This window comes from Rousettus aegyptiacus, unplaced genomic scaffold, assembly GCF_014176215.1.
Source record: "Rousettus aegyptiacus isolate mRouAeg1 unplaced genomic scaffold, mRouAeg1.p scaffold_m13_p_3, whole genome shotgun sequence".
NCBI classification, from domain to species: Eukaryota; Metazoa; Chordata; class Mammalia; order Chiroptera; family Pteropodidae; genus Rousettus; species Rousettus aegyptiacus.
Window position 1 is genome coordinate 86,746,241 of NW_023416306.1, and position 15,142 is coordinate 86,761,382.

Below are 15,142 nucleotides of genomic sequence, written 5' to 3' on the forward strand. Positions count from 1 at the left end.
GTCTCAGGTAGTTATGAGGTACCTGTCAGCAACTTAGAGATTTAAATCCAGGGCAAAAAGAAAGGGTGCTTGTCTTACTTTTCTCAGTAAATGTCCTGAGTTTCACCAGGACTAGAGTGGATGAGGTTACCTGCCAGTACTATTCTAATCATTGTAACCAGGGAAAGTCTGACTCTGACTGAAGAATCTTCACCCTCAAAACTGAGGAGGGAGCCAGCCCAGATCACATTACTTGATAGTGAGAGGGAGTGGATCTGAAATAAAAATTGAGGCAATTGTCAGAAGGCAAAGGACAAATGTCTAGTATACATACCATATGAATCCACCCTTGCATTAGACTTAAAATATAGGCATTATGTTATATTTGCATTCCCTGGGCTCCATAAAACTCCCAAATCTGAATACTACCTGAAATATAATCATTTAGTTGGAGGAACATTTATCAATTATTTTACTCTCAAGCCCATAAACAATAAGGTTAATACTAGTTACAACTTTAAAACATGAATTATCTAATACCAAGTAAAAAAGTGAATATTGCCTCTATCTAGGTATTTAATTTTAAACATCCCTATAGAATTTGAAGATGTTTTGAAGTTTGCTGAAAACAGTGGTGTATAACCTTTTAGAATCTGGTAAAAGCAGCTGACTCTCCAAAAAAAAAAATACATGGATACATATTTACAAAATATGACATATAATTGCAGATTTAGTAATTCCAGCTGAAAACCGATAATGTCTCACTACTTAACCAAAGCTTGAATACCTTTTATGATATCCTAGCAAGAAATTGTCCAGGTTAGTTTTGGAATCTCCAAGGCATGGCACGACTTTGGCCCTAGAAACCCTAGGCAAGATGGCTGTCTCTGTCCTGTAGCCACCACAGGAGCATCCTCAAGGCTTCACTTCTCTTCCTTCACTTTAAATCTTTGCTTTTGCTTTTCTTTTCCTTTGTATTTGAATAAGAATTCTTTTCCCCATGTTTGTACCTTTTGGATGTACTTGTTTTCCTTCTCCTTTGGACATTTTGATATACTTTCTGATTGTGATTCCTGCTAAGGGGCTGCCTCCAGATGTGCTTTCTTTGGAGAAGTTTATACCCCATGTTGCTTCCTGGACCTCGAGAGTCTTGAGGTTCCTCACTCACTTGCATTTGGACAGCCATGGACAGAGAACTCATGGCCACTAGGGGAGCTAACACCATCTTTACGCTGCTCTTAGTTCTTGTTTATATTGAACCCATATCTGTCCTTTTGTAGCTTCTGCCCTTTTTTGTTAGTCCTACCTCTTAGAGCTGTATAAAGCAAGCACCAGGCTACAGACCAATGCAGAGTGGGGACACATTTCCTCAGTCTATGTCCTCCCGGCAGCTGCACCTCCAGAACTGAGCAGGACCCCACCCCAATCATACCCAAGAATTCTTCCCTCCAGGCTCTTTGTGATGAAAATACACAGGCCTCTGGTACAGGAGAAACATTGTTCTTTTTAGCAGCTGCATCTGCGGTTCCCTTTTCTGTCTACTCGAACCAATGTTTCTGGAGAGCTAAGTTCGAAGGCGGTCTCCTAATTCCTAGTAATCTACCTGCATTTTGTATTGGTGAGTGTAGGAAATTGGAGCTATAATCTTATGGGGTCAACGTGTCACCTCTGCTTGACATGAAGAGGTTTCATTTTCACTTTAAAGGGTGGATCAACTAGACTTTCCAGTATGCATTCTACTCTTTTAAGCTCTCATTTGTCTGCAATCAGTAGATAAGCGAAGAGGTACTGCCAACATCATTGCAGCCTCTTGTTCTTTGATTCCCAGAAAGATTGTCTTTGTGCCAGTGGCATGAGCTTTTTTGAGTATCTAAAATGCGGTGGTGCTTAGTCTCACTGGCAGGGTAGCCGCTGGCTGTAGCTTTTCAAGTGGTCCTCTAAACTGGGCAGAAGAGAGAGCTCAGGGGCAGTTGATACCCGAGTGTGACTAGGACATTCCCTTTTGTCTGGCAAACACAGGATTTCAGCTTTTGGACCATAACTGACCTGCTGTAGGAATCCTTTCAGCCCATAAGCAGGATTGACACAGTGGAGATGTGACAGCCCAGAGGCTTGTTATGCCCTGTACCTGAATTAGCATTTCTAAAATCACTACCAGGTGCCAACATCACAGAGGAAGAGGTGTTAGCTAGGAAGCGGCTCAGGGGGAGTTAGGAGTGGAGCTACATGAGGGTAGTTTACAGCTGACTCCGTAGGGAAGAGGAAAGGGAATAACTTTGTGAGAAATTCTAAGGCAGCAGTGAAACATTGTATAAGTAATCAGGTGATGCATAAATACAGAATGCTAGTTCTGAAGAGATAAATGGGGAAAAGCAACAAACAGAATACTAACTTGACCAAATACTTTGAAGTAACCTTGCTTGGACATTTACAGCTTACACAAATGTGGTCAGAGCTTTAGGTCAATGCAAGGTAGTAATGCTTTCTCAGATCCTACTTACTCTCTGATTTCACCTCATATAAAAGTAGGACAAGTGCTAGATGAAATTCTATTGGGGAGAGTCTGGCTTATGTAGGGCAGCCTCAAAAATGGCCAAGCAGGCAGATTTTTAGGGAGAGTGCAGAAGACCTGTTGGCAGCCCTCATAACTTGTTCTCCTGTGCTTAGCAGCCAGGCTGGCTTAGTGACCCCAGTTGCCAAGCCAATCTTGAAATTTAGGTTCAAATTAATCATCTTCACCATATTCCTTCTTTCCTGCCTCTCCTTTTAATAATTTTTTCCTTCTATCATTATACATGTTTACTAATCACATACTACGTGTCAGGAATTTGGTATTAGGAACTCAGAGGAGGAGCTCAGATGCAAGCCCTGCCCTCAGAGAGCTTGCAACTGAACAGAGAGGCTCAAATAATCATATAAATATATGTATAATTATAAATCTTGATAAGTGCCGTGAAAAGAAGGTACAAGATGCTCTGTGAGTGTCTAACGAGAGAGCCTGTCTTAGTTTGGGAGTTTAGGATAGGCTTCTATCAGAATTCTATCAACATTTGAGCTGAGGTTTTAAAGATAGATATTACTTGCTAGCTGGTTGGAAGTGGAGGAGAACGTTTTGGGTGGAGTCTATGTGCTTGAATTGGTCTTAGGAAGGGAAGAAGCATAGAATGTTTGAAGAACTGCAAATACTACAAGTGGTGGGAACACATGAAGAGGAGCATAATTTGACATGAGTCTGGAGAGATAAGTAGGCAGAGTCAGTCAACGAAGTTTCGGGCTAAGATTTTGTTCTCTATCTTATTAACAATGGGAAGTGTTTGGTATGTTTTAAGAACAAGAGAAGAAAGAATCAAGTAGAGATGTCATCAGTTTGCATTTCAAAAAGAATACTCTGGATGCAGTATGCAGACCTGGAAGGGGCTAAGTGAGGCTGTGGTACATGCAGGGAGCCGTTGCTGCCCCCGTTGTCCAGGGGAGGTGATGGGAGCCTGGATTAGAGTGGTAGCAGAAGACAGAGGGAAGCAAATAATTCTGACAGATGTTTAGAAGGTAAAATTGGCAGGACTTGGTGATGGACTAGGTATGATATCTGTGTATGTGTGTGTCTGGTGGGGTCATGGAAGTGACCTCTACATCCTTGGCTGGCAGAAGTTGATGGGCAAGAGAGGAAACGTGAGAGTAGGAACAGATACTTTGGGGAGTGAAAAGTTGTCAGTTGTCCTTGAACATGTTGAATGTAAGGGGCTTTTGCAATATTTTTTTCCTCCTTTAGATGGAATTTGAAATTAATTCACATCATAGTTGAGAATCTTTGACTCAGCCATGATATTCATATCCTGTCGAATCTCTACCCCGAATGCTCAGCTTCTTTAGAAGCTGATATTTTAGGGATTTGGTGTCAACCAGGCCTAATTTCCAACGCTATCTATGTCACAGACAACTCATATTTTAAATATTGGTTTTGTCTGCTATAAAGTGAAAGACTCATTGAAATAAATATGTGTTAATTCCTATGTCAGCAGTCTTACCTGATCTGTGAAAGCAGATCAGTTTAGATGGCTGGCTAAGGAGAAATTTTGGGGCATTTTTATAAACCCACGTAGATCAAGGTTGCTAAGCAGAAATACACCTGTGGGCTGTTGCTCTATCTTCTTCCTCAGTGTGCAGGGACATGCGACTTCATGCTGCTCAGGAATATTCCATATCAAGAAGTAGCAAACCTCCAACCTGCTCATCTAGCACCTTCTCTAAGACAGACAAGAATGTGGTCCCAACAGGGCCCCTCTCTGTCTTATTTTGCTTCGGCTTATCTTTCTTTCTCCCAAAGCTGCATCACAAAAAGATATACTTTGGTTCTTTCATTCACTTTACCTTCATTTTATTTTGTCAGTTCCAATATTCATCTTTTCTAATCATTCCTGATGGTGCATGGATCACTTGGCACAAAGCCCAGCATGTAGCAGCTACTCAGCAATCATCAGTTCCCTTCTCGGCAGAAGCCTGATGTCTTTCATTTGCAGTGGCTTTCTCTAAGGCCTCAATTGTTCATATCTGAAGAAGCAGCTAAATCACCTAGAGGAGCAGAGCTTTCCTCCTACATCTGGTCTGGCATTCATGTGGATGATCTTGAACGATGGCGAGATTCTGCTCAGAAGCTGGGGCGCCTAAGCCTGGTCTCCTGCTTGGCCAAGTCCTAGGCTTCAGAGATGTCATTGGATTTCAGGGCTTTCAGGGGTACAACGAGGCTGGGTGTGGGGTGATTTTAATGTGTTCCTCTTAGAAGACAGTTTTGGCTGTTCTGTATGGAACATGGGATGCAGACTGGTTTTTGCTCTAGGAAATTTCTCTTAAGTTTTTATGTAACTGTCAATATTGAATGTTTGACTCACCATTATTCATTCAATAAATGCTGCTGATGCAACAGTAAAATCTTGTTCTTGTCAAATTTACTTCTGTTTTTATGTGTGTTATTTGTACTGGGAAATTCGACATAGTTGTACCTTTCTTATTTTTATTAGTAGGACGGTACTAAATGACAAATGTGCATTTAAATAATGCTAACTGGGTACCTTGCACAGAGCATTTTCATGGTTTCTCAGGTATTAGGCCATCAGACTTCGTCCTTCTTAATTTTGGAGATTAGGGGGTTAACAGGGAAGTATAAAATGGGTAGTTTATCTGTTTAGCAATTGATTTACTGAAGGTAACTTTCTTGACACTACTCTTGCCTTTTTTCATTAATGTTAGAAAATATGTTATTCCATAGGAAATTTTAATGTAATTCTTGTCATTCAGTCTCAAAACAATAAGAAATTTTCTTGAAGTTTTGTGCTTCTCACTGGAATTATTTTTTTAACCAGAGTGTTTTCTAAAATCAGAGTTTGGCCTTTTCAGTACTGTGTGATTTGCAGGAAGAAGACCTTACTGTTTCCTCAATTCCTTCCCCAATGGCTGATCCTCACACAAGCACCTGTATGCCAACGTTTTTCTGAGTGAGAGCTTTACGAAAAAGTGGCTGCAAAAGTTTTCTTTTTATACCAATCCAAATACCAGGTTATATTAAATGCAGATGTGATGCACGTGATTGGAGTGATATCATTTTATTAAAACTCTTCTCATAACCTAGCTGCAAAAGGCCTTCTGTTTCTATTATAGCTAGGTTATTGATGCTAAATAGTTCAGCAAATTGGGTTGTTGAAGCGCATCCGCCATGCATTATTCATTAAGTACGTCTTTCACAAATCAGAGCTGTCTGTCGCTTAATCCTGGAGTCCCAGTAGCACCACTTCTTGGGGAGCGTGCTTCCTTTGTGAGCCAAGAAACAGAGCCACAGGCACATCAATTAGGCCATACTTGGTAGCACTGTTGTCCTCAAAATGCAATGTATAATGGGGAAAAGATTTAATTAATGTTCTACAGTAATGTGTCTGTTTATAAAGAAATAATGTACTATAAAATTAAGCAACGTATAGTGAATGTACCTCCTAATGGCAAGGCTGGCATTTTAAGTGATCCGTAAATCACTTAAATATTAAGACTTTCTTTAACAAGGGTAATAAAAGGAGACATTTGGAAATGGTAGACACCAGTACATACAATTATCCACTAAATAAAACATTTTTATTGTGATCACAGTGTTAATCACATTGTAGAAGAGCCTGATCAGGAAGCAAGAGAAATTACAGCTGAGTTTTTAAAATCTCTGATATGATTAACTTCTGTATTAGAATGTAAATCCCAAATATTTAAACCTGCATATGCCTTTCCTCAGAGGATGGCACTGTGTTAGTTTCCCAAGGCTGAGAGATTATTTGCAAAATTGCTAGAGCTGCTTCTTCTCACGGTTCAACACTTCTTCATTTGGATCAAAGAATCCAGGCTTGTGACTTTCTCCAGTTCCCTACCTCTGGGCTGTCTTTCTAGCTCCTCAGGTGGGACTTTATTCTCAGACCTTTTCTACTTCTCTCTGGCGAAAGGGGCGGGGCCAGGGTGGGGTGAGGTCTCTTCCATTTCCAGCATCTGCAGACATGCTGGGTTCCACGTGGTGCCCCTGGCCCAGTTCTTTGGTAGGTGATGTCGCATTGCTTATAAGGAAGTCGGGGGCTGACCTATAAGGCTTGATGTTGCTAGCCGTCCCCTGGAACTATTTAATACTCTGTCTGTGACCAGCCCTCTTTGGTCCTGGAGGTCACACCCAAGGAAACTTAAAGGACTGGAGGTTGTCCTTTTTCCCTCCAAGGGCTCAGACTTTTCTTCCTTTCTGGTATAACACATTAGATCATGAAAATTTTCTACTTTAAGCCTTTTAAACAACATACTCCCAAATTGTCATGTATATTTCCCTCCCTAATTAAAATTTAAAAAATATTAAAACAAAGCTAACAAATTGTTACTTTGAGTAATTATAATAAAAAACAATCAAATAAGAACTTGCATTCTCCAGTCTTTGCATATTCTGCAAAATGGAAATAGTTTGTGAAGTGTTAAGTCAATAATAATATATTCAAAATGCTTTAGAAAACATCCATTTATATTTAATCCTTTACTAGGCTAGTACATGTGAGAAAGATAGTCTGTAGAGAGTTTTGGAAAACAAAATTGTAAATTCCAAGATGTTGTGCTTAATGGGTTGTGCTGTTTGAATCCCAGATCTCTACTGATGAAAATTTGGCAGGTTGGGAAGTGAGATGAGGGTTTAATGAACAAAATCTAATCTCAGAGATGGTAATGCTGTTCTTCTTAAATAAAGAGAAATTAATGGGCTGAAAAAGGCACAAATAGTTTTCACAGTGGCACAGAGTAATTTTCATAATGGAGAGGAGGAAGGCTGGCTTTCTGAACGTGCATCAGGGAACTCCGGTGGCCGAACCTGGCCAGAGGGAATTCTGAATGCTTTGTCATCCCATGTCGGATTCCTCACCTTAGTTCATATTGGTGTTCGCATTTGTGTTCCATGAGCCTGTAAGGAGGGGCTTTTGATTGGTTTAAAGGTCACTGGATGTTTGTGTCTTCAATTCACTGGAACAGCAGGTAATCAGGGGCTTTCTTACTGTGACCTTGAGTTATGAGGACATAAGCACTATTAGAAGATGAAGATTTAGATTTTAATCAATGGAAAGAGTTTCTCTTACAACCAATTTTCTGCTCTAGATTATGATCAAATTTCTCTTCTAGTACAAGCTAACAAAATCTCTAAGAAATATCTCTATGAACCAAAGCCAGTTGCTAGGGGCAACCAGGGCAGAAGCAGTTAATTAATTAACCTCTGTCATTGTGTACACATTAAGTAACTGAGTCCTGGCTTAAAAGTAGATGGGCAGGGTGGGAGCATCTTGCTGTTCTTGGGGTGTTGTGAGGAACTGCCCATCTTCAACCCCATCTCCACCATTCTCCACCTCTATTTCCCAACAAGAAATTAGTAACTTCTATATAGGAGTCAGTAAGGGAGGAAGATAAAAAGGCAAGTCATGAACTCAGGACACTTCTGGAGAGAATATCTTGAAAGGGAATAAAAGAAAGCCATGAGACTGAAAAAAGCTATTAGTGTCTAGTAGGTGGGAACAAGGCCCTATTAACTTGTGTGTGTGAGTGTGTGTGAGTGCGAGTGAGTGTGTGTGTGTGCGTGTGTGTGTGTGTGTGTGTGTGTGTGTGTGTGTGTTGGTGGGAATGGGTGAGAGCTCTGAAACTGCTGAATGGTTAAGAAGTTAATTCCAGCTCTGGCAGTGAGAGCACAAGCACTGTGGGTTTCAGGAGGTCTGCATTCATGGAGTACCAAAGAATCACAAACATGGCCCCGGAGAGCTAGTGACACCAACATAGATATTTGCTGGCTATCATTGTTCAGGTGGTCAGTGGTGGGTTAGTGGGTGGTCCTGTGCCTGCAGTGCTAATTGTCACTAGAATATCATCAGAGGACAGCAGGTGAATTTGCTCGTGATAGGAATAAAGAAGAAACATTAGGGGATTAGGATTTAACCTAAACCAAGGAATGAGCTAGGGCAGAGAGTGATGGCTTGCTTCCAAGTTAAAATTTAGAATGAATTAAAAAGAATTATAAATAAGACGATGACCTGCGGTCCTGGGAGCTGTTGGAAATGTTCTGTATCTTAGGCTGCAGATTTACATTTTAAAATGTTACTCCAGGGAAGAGTTATATTTATATTTGAAGTTAGTTTTAATTTTGCTAAGGATTTCTTGTTTTAACATAAATAGAAGTTCCTGACGTTAAAATGTGTTTTGTGTCATTATTAACAAAACACAACGGATGCATTGCGTTGGCTCCCTATGAGCTGTGAGATCCAGGGAGAATGGGGGACAAACAATTTTATTTCTCACAGAATCTGGTCTTGCTTCCTCTACTGTTTGGGGAACAATTGTAAGGTTGCTGGAGGTTAGGAAAGGACTCATGAGGAAGGGAAATAGATTCTGTGGTTGTGTGTGTGTGTGTCTGTGTGTGTGTCTGTGTGTGTGTGTGTGTGTGTGTGTGTATCTACAAGAAGGGAAATCTATATAGCAGGGACCTTAGCTGTTTTGTTCACTGCCACATCTTCGGTGCCTGGCTTATAGCACTCTTGGGTCTTATACAATCACCTGCAAGGCCCTAAGTGATCTGCCTCAGGCTTCTGCTTACTATCTCTCCATCCTCATTTCCTATTATTTTTCCTCTTGTTTATCGAGCATCAGCTACATTTTCCTACATGTTCCTTATATACCCCACACCTACTTTCACCTGAGGGCCTTTGCGCTTGCCATTATGTTAGCCTGCAATATTCCTCCTGGATTTAGAAATGGCTCTTTTCTTTCAGATTTCTGCTCAAATGTCACCTCATCGGCGAAGCTTCTGTGACACCTCTGTTTAAAATAGCTATTCTACTCACATGGACTTCCCTGTTTCTCATCTCAGCTTTATTTTTCTTTTTAGCATTTATTGCCACTGGCGTAAACATACATTTGTCTGACTTGTTAATTGGTTGTCTTTTCTCACTGGAATATAAACTCCAACAGGTAAAGGACTTTCTGTTCACTCCTGCTTTTCAGGACCTAGAACACTACCCAGTATAGAATAGGCACCCCATAAAAATTTGTTGAATGAGTGATGGAGTGAATGAATCTCACATATTGTTCATAATGTATCTATGCATATCAGTAATGTATAAATTGTGGCCAATTTTTTTCTACTTTATTTACATATGTAAATTAAAATAAGCGATTTTACTAGGGTTTATTTCACAACCACCCTTGAGAAGCTGGAATGTTTATTTACATAAATATTGCAACATGGATAATTATTCTTAGGATGAAAAAAGTGATGCAACTTAAAACACAAGAACAGAACTTCAGAGTCAAATTTAACTTCCCATTTTATGAGTATGAGGTAAGAATCAATTAAATAGCATTACTTCTGTTTACTAACAATGCCTTTTAATGCAGAAGGGTTCACAGAAGACTTTCCTTATTGCTATACTGATTATAATCCTCATCTCTGAGCATGTATAGAAACATGCTAACTTGACTGTCAGCAAAACATAACCCCTTATTAGATCTCAGGTGTGTGTGACTGTCCATCATTACCTAGTGACATCACATTGAAACAGGGGGAAATGTGGGGGAGCTAAAATTAAAAAAAAATTTTAATCAAGAAGTGACTCTTATGATATAAAACGTTGTGAAGATATCCAGAATTAGGAGTAAATAAAACTATTTTTCATTTTCTTAAACAAAATCTACCCTTAAAACATGTAGGAAAAAAGTTTTCTTTTGCTTAATTTTGAGAAGCATTTTCCCTATGTAATTCTTTTCAAGAGCATATGAAATTTAGTAACATGTTTTCCCACAAAATAATCTTCTTCCCAGAAAATAACTCCTGGGAACAGTGGTGAAAAATGGAATCAGCCTTTGAGGAAAGGGTGATGGACTATCAGGTGCCGTATGGACAGGTATCAAGATGTTTTAGCTCAGAGCAGTGATTTTGAAGTGAACTTCTCTGCATCTCATCTGATATTCTGCTCTCGGCAGCATTAGCTGAGCTAAAATAGTGTCTGCCCCCCCGCCCCCACCTCCTATCGCCCCAGCTGACAAAGGACCATTTCAGAGAGGGGAAGCTAATTTATTCTGACTGCTTGTCAAGCATCAGCCTAACTAGCCTAATCTTTTGCCCTAAAAGGTGCAAGATTCTAACCTTTGCTTCTGTAGCATCTGCATTAAATAACGAAATGGCAAAGCAGTTCCTATCAGGAGGAATATGCATTACTATAGCACCATTAAGAACAGGGAGTACTTAAAAGCAGTGATCTTTTGAAATCTGGGGCAAAATGGTCAGATATATTTATCTTCATTTCTCTATTAGCAAAAGTCTTTTTTTTTGAAATTCAAAATGACTTATCAGAAAAGTGATTGAATTCTCTAACGTTTCATTTATGAGACACAGAACTCTTGAACACATTGCTGCGTGATACATACTTGGTAGTAATGTCCCAGTTGTACTTCCCATGCCTTTCTTCATGAGGGCTTGATTGGTGCATTATTGATGTGGGGATTTTGGGGCTAGAGATTTGGGAAGTTCTCTGTTAACCATAAAAATTCTCTAATTGCTATTCTTCCCCCCCCCCCCCCCCAAAGTTCACTCTAAGTACACTTCATATGTGGTCTAAATAAGCCATCTCAGGGGGCTGGTTATGTATACTGTATAGTACAGGATCTAACAGAAGCCAAAATGACCTTTCAAAAAGGTGGATGGGATCATGTCACTGTGTGTCCCTGCTGTCTAGCAGCTTCCCATTGTGCTCAGTGTGGAATCCAGAAATCCTTCCTGTGGCTCCAGGGGACTCTGGAACCAGCTCTCTCTCTCTTCTCTGACCTCATCTGCTCCTTGCCTCTGGCTTGGGTTGTTCTTCAAGTACTCCAGCTTTATCCAGCCTCCAGGCCTTCCTACTTCCTCTTTTTTCCCTGTGGAAGGCTGTCTCTCAGGTCCCCCAGTTTCCACTGGCAGGTTCCTCCTTGTCATTCAAGTCTCAGCTATCACTTCACTTCAAGCATCAATTAATTTTTAATCTTTCCTGAACACCCAATCTAACACGCTTTTTCCTTCAGTCTATTTCACATTACACTGACTTATTTTCTTCAGAAATGCCCCCAGACAAGAAAATAAGGTTAAGTAGTTTTTAAGTGATCCCAAGAGGTACAGGTGAGGAAGCATGGAAGTAAGTATGAGAGACAATAGAAGACAATGCAAGGTTCAATGAGCAGGTAACCATTGTGGGTGGTTAGGGCTCTTTGCCCCTGGGGAACCTGGGTGACAGAATAGAAGAACATGCTTCAAAGATGTCCCACCGGAGAGTTGAGGACACTGGGGTATTTATCTACTAACTCTAATCTGTTATTGGTTGGGTGCTATTGCTGGTGCAGTGACGTCCCCAGCACTTCGGGCCTGACCTGCACGAGGACCAGGCTAGCCAGAGAAAGTCTCAGGTGGAAAGTTGCAAATTCTTATAGAAGGACGCTGTTGAACTGGCATGTATGAGAATAATGAGGATGGAGGCACAGGAACAGGGCAGAGACTGTGTCTACTGCTTTCTTGTTCATCTATGTGTATTCTAGCATATTGACTTTCCCCTCCACTGAAATGCAAGCTCCATGAGAGCAGGATTGTTGACTGTCTCAAGTTCCCTGGACAGGGCACCTGGAACAGAATAGGCACTCAACAAATATTAGTTGAGCGAATAAAGGGACATGAAGTTTCACTGGAAAACATATTAACTCTTCACACTGATTTTATTCTAAGGTAGGTAATGCCCATGTAGCAGATGTGGAAAGGAAGAAATATCACATGAGACATGAAAATAGCCAAAGACATTGAGGATGTCTGGATGAGGAGGGAAGGATTGAGAAGACAGATGGGGGTCTGAGTTTCCATGGTGTACTGGAAAGTTTATCAGAGTCGGTTCCAGATTGAGATTTAGACTTAGTAGGAACACTACCTTTGTAAGTGGCCATGGTAAAATCTTTGATCTGCTCTGGGATTTTGTTCTTTTAATTACTTTACCTGCTTCACGGATATATAAAGATAATAAAAGGAGATAATAGATTTGAAAGCACTTCTAAAAAGTAGTACTCTTACAGAGAAAGCTACTATTTAACTGTTGAAAATACGTTATGTTCAAGTTAAAATTGATCTTAAGTTCTTAGTTTCTTTAAAATATGATTGCTGTTGGCAATAGCTATTTTGATGAACAGTTATGGCCTCCTAGCTGAAGTGAGTAGTATAATCAATTTCCATGGTGTATGTATGATGGACCTATGGGTGAGAAGGGAACCTCAGGGCTGATCAGGTGGCTCATAGGAGGCTGGCAGCCTGGAAACAGAGAGAACCATCAGAAATGCGTTCAGGTAGCAATGGGAATCCATATCTCCAGCTGATTGGAAATCCATTTTGATAATGTGAATAAGCCAGGGGATCAGAACAGCAGAACTGCTAGGGGAAATAGCTTCTTGTAGCAGTTATAACCAGGTAGAGGAGAGCTTTTACTCTACTTTTTGCAGTAGAGTTTTAGTATTCTAGGTGATCGTTTGAAGGACTTTGATATACTTAGTCCACTAGACACTTGCAAAGCTAGGGCTAGAGTGTGAATAGGGCTCTGGCCCCAAACCACCCTTTCTGGCTCCATTTATACCTCAGGAGGCATCCATTCAATGCTTGTCACCCTCCCATCCCCATTCCAGCCTGAGAGACCAAGCTCTATTCCCCTGAAAACAGCAATCGCCTGACCATTCTTGACCAAGGGGTTTTGCATGCTTGGGGGAGCATGGCCTGACTAGGGAGGGTAGACCAGAAGACAAGGGCCACACAGACCCTAGGGAAGAGAATCTCCTGTTTGGGAAGAAAGTTTCTGGGCTTTGCAGTGTGGTCTAGAAGGAAGAAGGCAGGTCTGGGTGACCAAGTCCTTTGACCCCTTGGGCTCATCCCAAGGGGAGAAGTGCAACCCGAAGAGGGCCAGAGCAGTACAGGATCTCTAAAGTATGGATCCTAGTACAAGGACCCAGATTTCGGGTCTAAGGAAGTACATTTGATATCAGTCTGACCTTTCCCTTGGTAGTTAAAGCTTGAACGCGTGCGCGCGCGCGCGCACACACACACACACACACACACACACACGTACACATTTGCACTCATGTGAGACAAGTTAACTGCAAAAACCCTTCTGTCCAATGAGGGGCATTCCAATGACAACTCTAGGAAGCTGCCTATAGAAGAGAAAAGTAAATCAAAGCAAACTCTCCAGTTGGTTGCCATGTGACTCAGAGTAAAATGTAGGTTTTGCATGGCTGCAAGGCTGTGCATGATCTGCCACCTCTTTGTGCCATGACCTCCCTGACTTCATCTACTTCCTTCTCCACTCCCACCAGCACACTGTGCTCCACCCACACTGGCCTACTTGATATCCTTTGAGGGTTTCAGGCATGTTTGCAGAGGCTTTTTTCTCTGTGTGGAATATCCCTAATAAGTGTCTGTGTACTTTATTCAAATGTCACCTTTTTAGTCACTTAACCTGCCAGCTTATTTAAAACTGAATCAGGTACTCTGATTCTGCTATCCTATCTCTCCCCACTCCCTCCCATCCATTCATCTATCACTTAATAAGTTACTTATTGATTTTCTGTCTCTCTCTGCCCTTGGGAATGTAAGCTTAACATAGGCAGGCTCCAGTCTTCAGAATAATGCTTGGCACATGGTAGGTGCTCAATAAATCTTTGTCTAAAGAATGAAGTAATCCGGGTTAAGGTATATAGCAAACAATGATAGGACTTCATGAAAAAAAGGTCATTGGAGTTTTTTAAAATGTACAGGATTTATAATTTATTAAATTCTTGCCATAACAGAGGGATAATATCTAGATATTTCAATGAACACTTCTTAATTTTTCTTGTGGTTTCGTGGGTCTCGCCTGTTGAACCAATAGCATTCATTGTCTCTGAGAGTGCAGATTCAGATTAGAGCCATGAGCCAAAGAATTCCAGAGGAGGCTCTGGAAATAAATAACAAAATCATCTGAGAAGAAAATCAAAAACATTTAATAGAGGTTTGTGCACATTCTTCTCTATCCTTTTATTTGTTTCTCTTCCCTTTCATCTGCTCTCTTTTCTCTTTCCTTTTATTTTCATTCAAACTTGAAACAAGGGACTATGTGCGGACTGAAGGACTCAAGGATAGATAAGATTCGTTCTCAGGAATTGAAGCTTTGGTTGGGAGATTTCTGTGGGAAGAAATCATTTCAGCATTATATGGAAAGTGCTGTCATGAAGGTAAGCACAGACACTATGAAGACAAAGATCATGAAAGACAGTGAAAGCACTGGGGTATATGGGTAGAATTCTATACATTGGAGACCTGAAAGAATATATAGTTATTGTTTGGAATCATTCTTAAACAATTTTAGGTCAAAAACCCAATGTTTGGTTATTTCAAAAATTTACTGTTTTGGGGCTCCATTTCCTACCCATTCTGCCTAAATTCTCTTTCTACACACACACACACACACACACACACACACACACACACACACACACACTTGTTGATATGTACATATCACCAATAATAGTCATTATTAGTGACCACCACACTAGACATGGTGCCAAGCTTTTGGCATGGATTATCTCATTCCTAATGATG